General features: G+C 38.8%; 1 pseudogene; it reads right to left on the reverse strand.

Annotated features, from left to right (window-relative positions):
* Positions 1-2,315: 2,315 nt before the first annotated feature.
* Positions 2,316-3,592, reverse strand: LOC136282455 (uncharacterized; annotated as a pseudogene).
* Between the last annotated feature and the right edge of the window lie 5,915 nt (positions 3,593-9,507).

Below are 9,507 nucleotides of genomic sequence, written 5' to 3' on the forward strand. Positions count from 1 at the left end.
CACGTTTACAACGCTAGTTAACTGCCCTTTCCTTGTTCCTCCGAACTTGGAAAAAACTTCCAGACATTTCCTTTTAGGCTCACTGTATCAGCACTTTCTAACTTCCCTTTCATTGCCTGCTGGACCCAGAAAAACTTTGCAGAAATTTCCTTTTTGGCTCACCGTATTAGCACTTGCGGACGCAGATTTGTTCTCCTTGGTCTGAACATGAAAAAATCCCGCAGGTCGAGCATCTTATCAAAATATTTTTGAGTCTGAATGATTCAGTTCATGTGTGTCATTTGCAGTACATTTTAATTTGGGGGTTAACTCTTAGAAGTTCTACCTATGTTACCAAGTAAATTGTTTGTGGTTTCCTTCAACTTGAGGTAACTTTTTGAACTGTTATAATGTCGCAAGTTAAATATATTGGCCAACTAGTGTTCCACGGCTATCGATTCCCAGCGATGTCCAAGCGGCAATACAGAACTTCCTTGAACGTCTGTATTATGTAGGTGAAGTGGTTGGTTTGTTAAGTGAAAAAAGTTTGAAGCAAGAGCGCAATATAGGAAGTGATAGGCATACGCCTAATGATTATGTTTTCCGTAGCTTTTATACTTGAGTAAAGTGTAGCAGTGTTTCTACGGTAAAAAATTATCAAAACTGCTGGATAATGACAAGATTGCTTTATGCCAGAAAGGAGAAAAAGACACAATTACTATCAAATTGCACTGAATTCTTCAAACCGTGAAACGAGTTTGGAAAAGACGTAATTTTTCTTATAACTTCCGGTAATATACCTGAAACGTATTTGAGGTAAACAGTTCCCTCTTTTGTAGCTGCATTGTTTTGCTCGACCTTTCAGCTTTGTTTTCTTTTCTTTTTTTCTTTTTTTTTGTCAGTAGCAAAATTGGATCACAAGGATGGATTATATAAAACTTCTTTGTGTTCGGTTGAAAGTCGAAAATGGTCTTGTCTTTATTTTTATTGATGTCTGTCTCTTAAGTCAAACCAGAGCGTTGAACGTAAGTTACGCTCGGAGAAAAAAGTAGAACCTTCTACTGCTCTTGCGTAAGTTTGACCGAACTTACTTGACCCAGTACTTCACTTCACCGTTTGTATTCGTATTATTCGGCTTTAATAGTCGATCGGTGTTTTGACTCGCGGTAAGCCATTTGATTCGTGCAAATTGGCATTTAGTGTTTTTTTTTAATTTTAATTGTGCAACAGATTGCTCCCTATTCCTTTTTTTAATGAATCATTGACGATGTGCTTCAAATCATTTCTCGTCTCTTGGTGTAAAATCCACATCGATGATTTTAACCTATGGCCTCAGTCAAGAGCAAGGTTTCCTTACAAAGTTTGTCAAATCTTACTAAGTTTAAGTTCAGTCTGTACATCCAAATTGGCTTTCGCTGCTTTCAATTACTGCGGTCACCAATTCCAAATTTTTAGTTTCCCATTTTTAGCTTTAGATCACGGACTTTGTGCGGGGTTAATCGAAATTTCAACCATCGTTCAAAAATGAAAGAGTTCTTTAACAGCTCGTCACATGTTAGTTTACACGCAATTTGATCAGGCCGTGTTTTATTCAAGCAGGGTAACGTAATCGCCCACCTTTAATTTGCCATTTACTTCTGTCTAAGTTGTAACATTTTCAGCTATCATTAGTCCTATAACTGATAACAAATAAATTAACCTTGTTATCGTCTTTTGTGCGGTCAGTGATTATGGAATCCTTTTGACTAATAAACCGTGACTGATGACTCGCATTCAATAAGGACCTTAAGCAAACCTCAACGGATAAAAGAAGCGTTTAGTTCCAATGGAAATTAAAATAATTTGCCGTCGCGGTTTTTAGGTTCGCAGACGACACAAATTGTGGTAATTTCACGTTGCTGTTTTGTATAGGACGGCTAAGAAATGTACAAGGGTTTAGAACACACGTGCCGAGCTATTCTGCCAATTAGATATTTTGTTTTCCTATGTCCTCGTTGCTGTCGCCGTCGTGGGTTGGCGCCGTACGAGACGGTAAACACATGCAGCCATTTTTTAAATTCTAATTAAAGGCAGAAATTCATTTTTTAATCGAAGTCTTCCTTGGCGTTGCCGTCCTGACTGAAGGTCCCCATAAAATGCCTAAATGAAGACAACTGGCGAACAACAGGCAAATCATTTATGATTCTTAATAAAACCCCTCTGCTCTGTCAGTAAGAGGATTTACGGAAAAGATAATCTACAGGCGTGTTAAGATTTGCGAGCTTTATCACCAGTAAAGGAAGAATCAGAGATTTTGTTTTTCACTCATGAAAATATTCAATGTAAGCCGCTGGGTACTAGAGCTCCGGTAACTTAAAAGTGAAATTCTCTAAGTTCGCGTTGCGCGCTTTCAACGAAATACCCCCTACTTTTTCTCTTGGGACAAGCAAGTGCTTTTTATCTAGCTTTCTTCGCGAGACTTTCTCGGATAATTCGGACACTGCAGATACTCGAATCTTTGGTAGTTTTAAAGTCTATTTTGTTTCCTTACTTGCCTCCTCTAAATCTGACGCGTGGTCTCTTAAACCTGTGGATGTATTTATCTCAGTTCGTATCAAGGTTGTTAAACTGCGCCAAATGTTTTAACCTCTCTTCCTTTCTTTGCTTGTACAAATTTGTCGAGTTTGTCTAAGACTTCGATGTGTCCTGTTCCCATGAGATCATCATAGATCGCTCTGCGAGCTGAGTAGCATTCGATTAGTTCTTCGAACGAGTCCGGGTTCGACTGCTAAGTAATATATCAAACGGTAAAATTTCCGCACAGCCCCATGCTATTGTAAGACAAATCTGTTTTCCCAGTGGCGATGTATTGTTTTTGTCATTGTCTTCTCTTCCCAAGAACTGAATGCATAATGTAGTATGGGCCGGGCGGGGGGGGGGGGGGAGTTTTACCTTTTTTTTAACTTCAAGGTGTTTGGATATCGGATGAAACACCCTTTCGAATGTTCGATATAGCTTCTCAGAAGCAAAAGTTCATCAAATTTTATGATAATTAAGATCACATATCCAAATCTCCTTCACGGTTGTAATTCCTTTGCTTTCTCAGCATGAATTATTAATGGTTTCAGATGTGTCCTTCGTTCTCGAAGTTGCGCAGCTGCTTTGCTATCGAGAAATCTGCCATCTGTTCGTGTTCCCTTAAAGTTCGGTGCTTGTTTAACAGGGACGTGCGAGGATTTGTTACTTATTAGCACCTCTTTGTTGTGTTTTGTAGATTCCTTTGCAAAGAACAACTGATCGCGAAGACTATCTACCGTTTGAGTGCCATAATAACTTTCTAGTGTCCAAACTTATTGTAGTTGTATACGGCTTCTTCAGCATAAACCATTATAGGCCCATCGCGGCCATTGTGTTCAAACTTACTCAGATTCTGTCCCTCACAGGGAAGTGAGGTTTGTGTGCCTTTGACAATTGCCGAGTGAATCCTTGTAGCTTTAAACGCGCCTGAATTCCTTGACACAGAAATGTACCTTGACTCCTTCCCTTCCGTCCTCAAATATCTTGGCTGTGTCATATTTCGTGCTAAATATTCTTAGCTTTTATGTCATCGCATTTCTGATTGTGAGTTTGCGGGATAAAAATCCGATCAAACTACCCTAAGATATGAATAAAGGGGTGAGTTTCTAAAGAAACTGTGGTGCTGCGTCGGTGGGAGAGTATAGCAGGTAATTTAGTGTTAACAACTGGGTTGAAAACGTAAATTAGCCACCGTAAAGGGTAAAAAAGCTGACGTTTCGAGCGTTAGCCCTTCGTCAGAGCGATTTATAATCAGACAGACATATGAGTGAGATATGTCTGAGGAACGCGGCGATGCACCTCTCTGCGTCATTGTAAGCAGAAGAGCAGTTCGCTTGTGCCAAGACAATATATTATATTTTCTCTTGCTTGTGGGTATAGTTGGCTGAAACTGGCAGCCGACTTTTTCAGTACAAGTAAAAAGAATTATCTGTTTTTTATTTTACTTTATTATAGTTTTTTAGCTCCAATGCTCATTTGCATTGAAATGATAACTTTTAATGCTAATTTCTGATAGACTGATAGACTGATAGACTGATAGACTGATAGACTGATAGACTGATAGACTGATAGACTGATAGACTGATAGACTGATAGACTGATAGACTGATAGAAAGGCGTGTCGCAAGCTATTTTGCTGGTTTCGCAATGTTGTAATCCATTTCTCAGCCACCTGCTCAGGAATTCGACGGAAATGTTTTCGAAGTTTAGGAAGAAAAGGCATCGCATCCCCCTTACAAAAGCATGTGGAGGCAACATTTCTATTTTAATCCATGTTGCGATGTAATATTTCTAACATTTTTTTTTTTGCAAGCACTCTTTAGCTTTCGCGTCAAGGTCCACTTCTTTTAAGTCGGGTTAGTCCGTTTACTTTCAGTTTGATGGCGTGATAACAGACAAAAAATAAATAATTTTGAAAAATTCCCGACTTTTCACAACGGATTTTTTTTCTACCAACGCATCAACCTCGCGCAGAATTCCAACCGCTATGTGAAAAATATGAATTCCGAATGTCCGTTACAAAAGCCTAAATGAAATTCATTTTGTTCCTTCCAATGAAGGAAAGATAAGGAGAGACGGATGTTATCCTACTTTTGAAGCGGCGCCATCTAATGTACGTAAATGTATTTCGGTTTTGTAGGTACAACTTTTTTACCGATGACGGATGTGAGCATGCAAAAATGAAACAACTCACTTTCGTTGAAGGTAACATCCGGTCTCAGTATACACTATTTTGAAACAACCGTTGGATTTTTCACACAAAATTACAATCAAGACTTACTTTCTCCAGTTTTTCGCAGAGCTTGTCTTATTGACCTAGTGATCGGAGCAAACTTCCTAGGTTTCCGTGGCTTCTTGCTTTTCGAGAATTTAATTTTTTTTTTCAATTTCTTGGAAGCCTTTTTTCTGAATCTCATTGAAACTTCCCTCATAGGACGAGTGATTTTTCCTTCTAATGTCAGGTACCCCTAATTACTCGGAATTTGCCGGAAGTTTTACCAATAGTACAGATAATTGGGGTGGGTACATTTTTTTTAATGGAGGAGGGGGCGAAGAGGAGGTCTATAGCAGCATCTAACAAGGATTTAAGAACAAACCATGATGTTTAATTGTCATTACTGCTGGGGAAGCTGGTTACAAGCAAACGAAAATCCTTTTGGTTACCCTCATAAGTAGTCTGAGTAGATGAAGTTGTTAATACCAATTTTGGTAACTTGAAGGAAAAATGAGTACTGTGATCAAAGACATTTAACAAAAACAGCAAAAACAGGAAGTTATAAACTATCTAAATAATACGTTAAGGAATTGGGTTTTTTTTCCTAAACTGGTCTGTGATGTACGGGCCGTTAATACGAATACAAAAGAGCTGGAAACGATTTGAAAATTAAACATGTCTCGAACACTCAACGGATGATTGCGCTGGCCGATAGCCTTGGTTAATTTTCGCTTGACGCTACAAAACCCAAAATTAAAAATATTACGGCTTACAAGAGTATTGGCGTTTTACCCCGAAAGGAAAAAACCTGTGAAAAATGAAACTTTTCGCCAGTCATCAACATACCCTCCAATGCCATTCCTAAATATTAAAATGGCTGGCTGAGGAAGACATCATGAATGTATAAAAATGTTGGTATCGAGTGACTGTTTGTCTCCTGAGTCGTCATATAATTCTTTGCCAGAACGCAACCAGTAACTTATCATTTATATGGCAAAAAATGTATATATTTATTTACTCTAAGGTCATTACATTTGTAGTCTATGAAAGGGAACAAAATTGGCCCCCTCAAACTACACCCCATCAATTTTTGTCCGAAATTTGGGCGACGGCCTATTCTGAAAAAAATAATTGACTCCGAAAGAAAGACTTTGTCAGATTGGTATAAACTTAATTACAAAATAAATTATGAGCCGATTCAGTCCGTTTACCTTCAGTATGATGGCGTGAAAAGAGACAAAAAAATAATTTTAATAAATTCCCGACTTTTCACCATGGATTTTTCTTCTTTTTCCCAGGAAAAAGTTGACTTCATTCAGAAGATCTTATACAAGTCCCTTTGCCTTCATTATGAATAAGGAACGTTTCTAACTTCAAAGGTATTTTGCATCAATGCTGACTGTTTTAGAAATCTGAACAACACTAATACCGTTATGAAAGCTTCAAAAGAAAATTATAAGAATAACAATATTAACAGCATATAGAAATCTCACTGTCCCACGCTCTCTCTTTGAAACGATACTATGACTCCTTCCATTGAATAAGATATATATAGGAAAAAACGTCATTGTTTATATTTCAATACTTTATAATACTCTTCCAAAAACATCGACAAATAGCGCGCCCTTTACAAGGATTTACTCATAAAAATGTAAGATCATCAAATAAAGTGCGTATCGAATATGTGCGGACAATTATAACAACCACTCCATTGAATACAGGACCTTCACAAAGAGGTGGCTAATATGGAACATTCTCCGAACACACGCAAAACCCGTGAGTCATAATAAATTTTCAGGAAGCAGATCAAAGAAAGACCTACTTTCTGATTTAATTTCTAGAAACGCGAACTTGTTGCAAGGAAATGCGATTATTATTATTATTAAGATATGGGCTGGGCAGTTTAAATTTAGCAGTAAGCAGTACGACGCAACACGAGCTCCCTTGAAAGCCCAGTAAATCGGTTTTGTTAAGAGAATTGCTCCTTCTTACATAATTAAATTGAATTACTGTAAAATAATATGAATCAGCAGGTCAAATGAAATTAGTTGTGTTCTGTTAGCCAGTTAAAGTTTCCAGTTGGTCTCTAATTTGCGTGATTCGCGTGACAGTGTAACAAACACCCCAGTAGAACAGACCGCAAAGGTGTTTCTTTTTGACGGACAATGTAAAAATCTCATCTACGATCGCGAAAAAAGAGGCTAGAGTACAAACTTCGTAGAAAATATGTATTAAACTTGTTAAATGAACCACAACATAAAAATTCCGGCACTTCTTAAAATTCCAAACTAAGGGTTACAAAAAATAACGCGAACGAAAGCCCAAAAACAATTAACTAAACTTCGTTAAAAAAAGCAAAAAAAAAGTGCGAAAAAATGTCCAAGTCAATTTGCCGATGTCGAGATTAGAGTTCTTTGACATGGTTTGCTAATGGTAGAAAAACTTACCTGTGCAGCCCGTGAATACAAAAAGACTTCAAGGCGGGGGGGAAGATAAAAATTGCAATTTGAAATTTAAAACTAAAAAGATTTTCTAAAAACAATCCGTGTTTAAGTTTTCACTAATTTCTCCCTTTTTCCAAACTGAGAAGAAACAGGGTCAAGCTGAATAGCATAACAGAAGCCATATCAGCTATCTCCATAGGTATAGTGGTCGCCGAGTTCCTTCGCAAGACTGGCACCGTGTTGCAAGCCATCGAGATATACAAGGAATGTTTGATTATATTACACAGTCAGACGCGGGCTATCGATTGTTCATTGGCAAACTTTACGTTCCGAGCCATCTACAAGAAAATAATATGTGCTTACGCTAATATAAAGGATTAGAAAAGTACAGTAAATTTACCTCAGGGAATTCCTCCTATACCTAGACTCTAATGACACCGCTGAAAAAGGATGGCTACATTTAGACCTGGCACAAGTACTTCAGGTACAAGGGAAATTATTGGATTAATGGAGGCCTGGAAATTTTACGAATCAGCCATAAACATCATGAAAACGATGGGAAACACACATGGCCAGGCACTATGTTACGCAAAGCTCGGAGTAATGTACCAATCACAAAGTCAATATAACAAGGCCCAAGAGTATCGGGAGAAAGCACTCGCTATCAATATAGAAATTGGTAACAGGAATAGAGAAGCGTCAAACTTTGTTCCGATCACTCGGCCAATATGACAAGGCCCGAGAATATCATTAGAAAGCACTCGCTACCACAAAAGAAATTGGTTCCAGAAATAGAGGAGCAGCAAGCTACGGAAACCTAGGAACTGTGTTCTAATCACTCTGTCAATATGACAAAGCCCGAGAATATCAGGAGAAAGCACTCGCTATCAGAATAGAAATTGGTGACAGGAATGGAGAAGCATCAAGCTATGGAAACTTAGGAACTTTGTTCCATTCACTTGATCGATGTGACTAGGCCCGAGAATATCAGGAGAAAGCACTCGCTATCGCAATAGAAACTGGCGACAGAAATAGAGAAGCAACAAGCTACGGAAACCTAGGAACTGTATTCCAATCACTCTGTCAATATGACAAGGCCCGAGAATATCAGGAGAAAGCACTCGCCATCAAAATAGAAATTGGTGACAGGGATGGAGAAGCAACAAGCTACGGAAACCTAGAAAATTTGTTGCAATTACTCGGTCAGTATGAAAAGGCCTGAGAATATCAGGAGAAAGCACTCGCTATCAGAATAGAAATTGGTGAAAGGGATGGAGAAGCAACAAGCTATGGAAACCTTACAGGTTTGTTTCTCTCACTCGGCAAGTATGCCAAGGCTGACGGCTATGTAAAGAAGGCAATGGCAGTTAGAAAGGGTATCAATAAAAGAAGCGGAGAAGCAGTGGATTACAGACACCTTGATAAAACTTCTTGTAAGCGTGGTGAATATGACAAGGCTCAAGAATATTACGAGAAAGCCCTTAAAATTCACATGGAAATCGGTTAGAGAGAAGGAGTAGTAGTCAACTACAACGATTTAGGATTGTGTTTTCAATCGCTTGGTAAATATGACATGGCCGAAGAATACGTTAAGCAGGCTCTCCTATTAAGTAGGGATATTGGAAATAACTGGAATGAGTTTCACTGCCTTTGTGATCTATCGGTGTTAAAGGTGTCAAGTGGTCATTTTGAAGAGGGTTCTTCTATCTTTTTCAAGGCATCGAGAAGTTCGACACTTTGAGAGGTTTTCTGAAAGAAAACGATCAGTTTCGAATATCTCTTCTAGAAGAGCACGGCACCTTTCCCTCAAAGTTGTTCAGTAGGTTGCTCTCTTCCACTGGAAAGCCTCAAGACGCCCTTTACGTCGAAGAGCTGAGAAGGGCAAGAGGCTTGGCCAATTTGGAAGCAGCTCGGTACTCTGTTAAAGAACAGATCTCAAGTGACCCAAAATCTTGGTGTGGCATTCAAGAGATCATCACAAAAGAAGCAGACTGCGCATGCCTGTATATTTGGGTTGGTCAAAATGATGTACGGTTTTGGATAATTCAAGCAACGGGAGCCATTCAATTTTCAGAAAGGAAGTGAGCCTGGACAAAAACAAGGTGACCGGTATAGTCCCTGAGTTGGATGAGTTTTTTAAAGAAGCCTCCCGCAGCCGCGCTATTTTACCCAAACAGAATTGCGAGGATCGATCTTCAGATGAAATCGAACTGATGTCACTTCAGTACGACAACCGCTCATTGCTGCGTGACTATGATGCCAAAGATTTCAAAACAAGTCTTCACTTGTGTTACTAGATAATCATCGCTCCTG

The sequence above is a fragment of the Pocillopora verrucosa genome, chromosome 7 (genome assembly GCF_036669915.1).
Source record: "Pocillopora verrucosa isolate sample1 chromosome 7, ASM3666991v2, whole genome shotgun sequence".
Classification (NCBI taxonomy): Eukaryota; Metazoa; Cnidaria; class Anthozoa; order Scleractinia; family Pocilloporidae; genus Pocillopora; species Pocillopora verrucosa.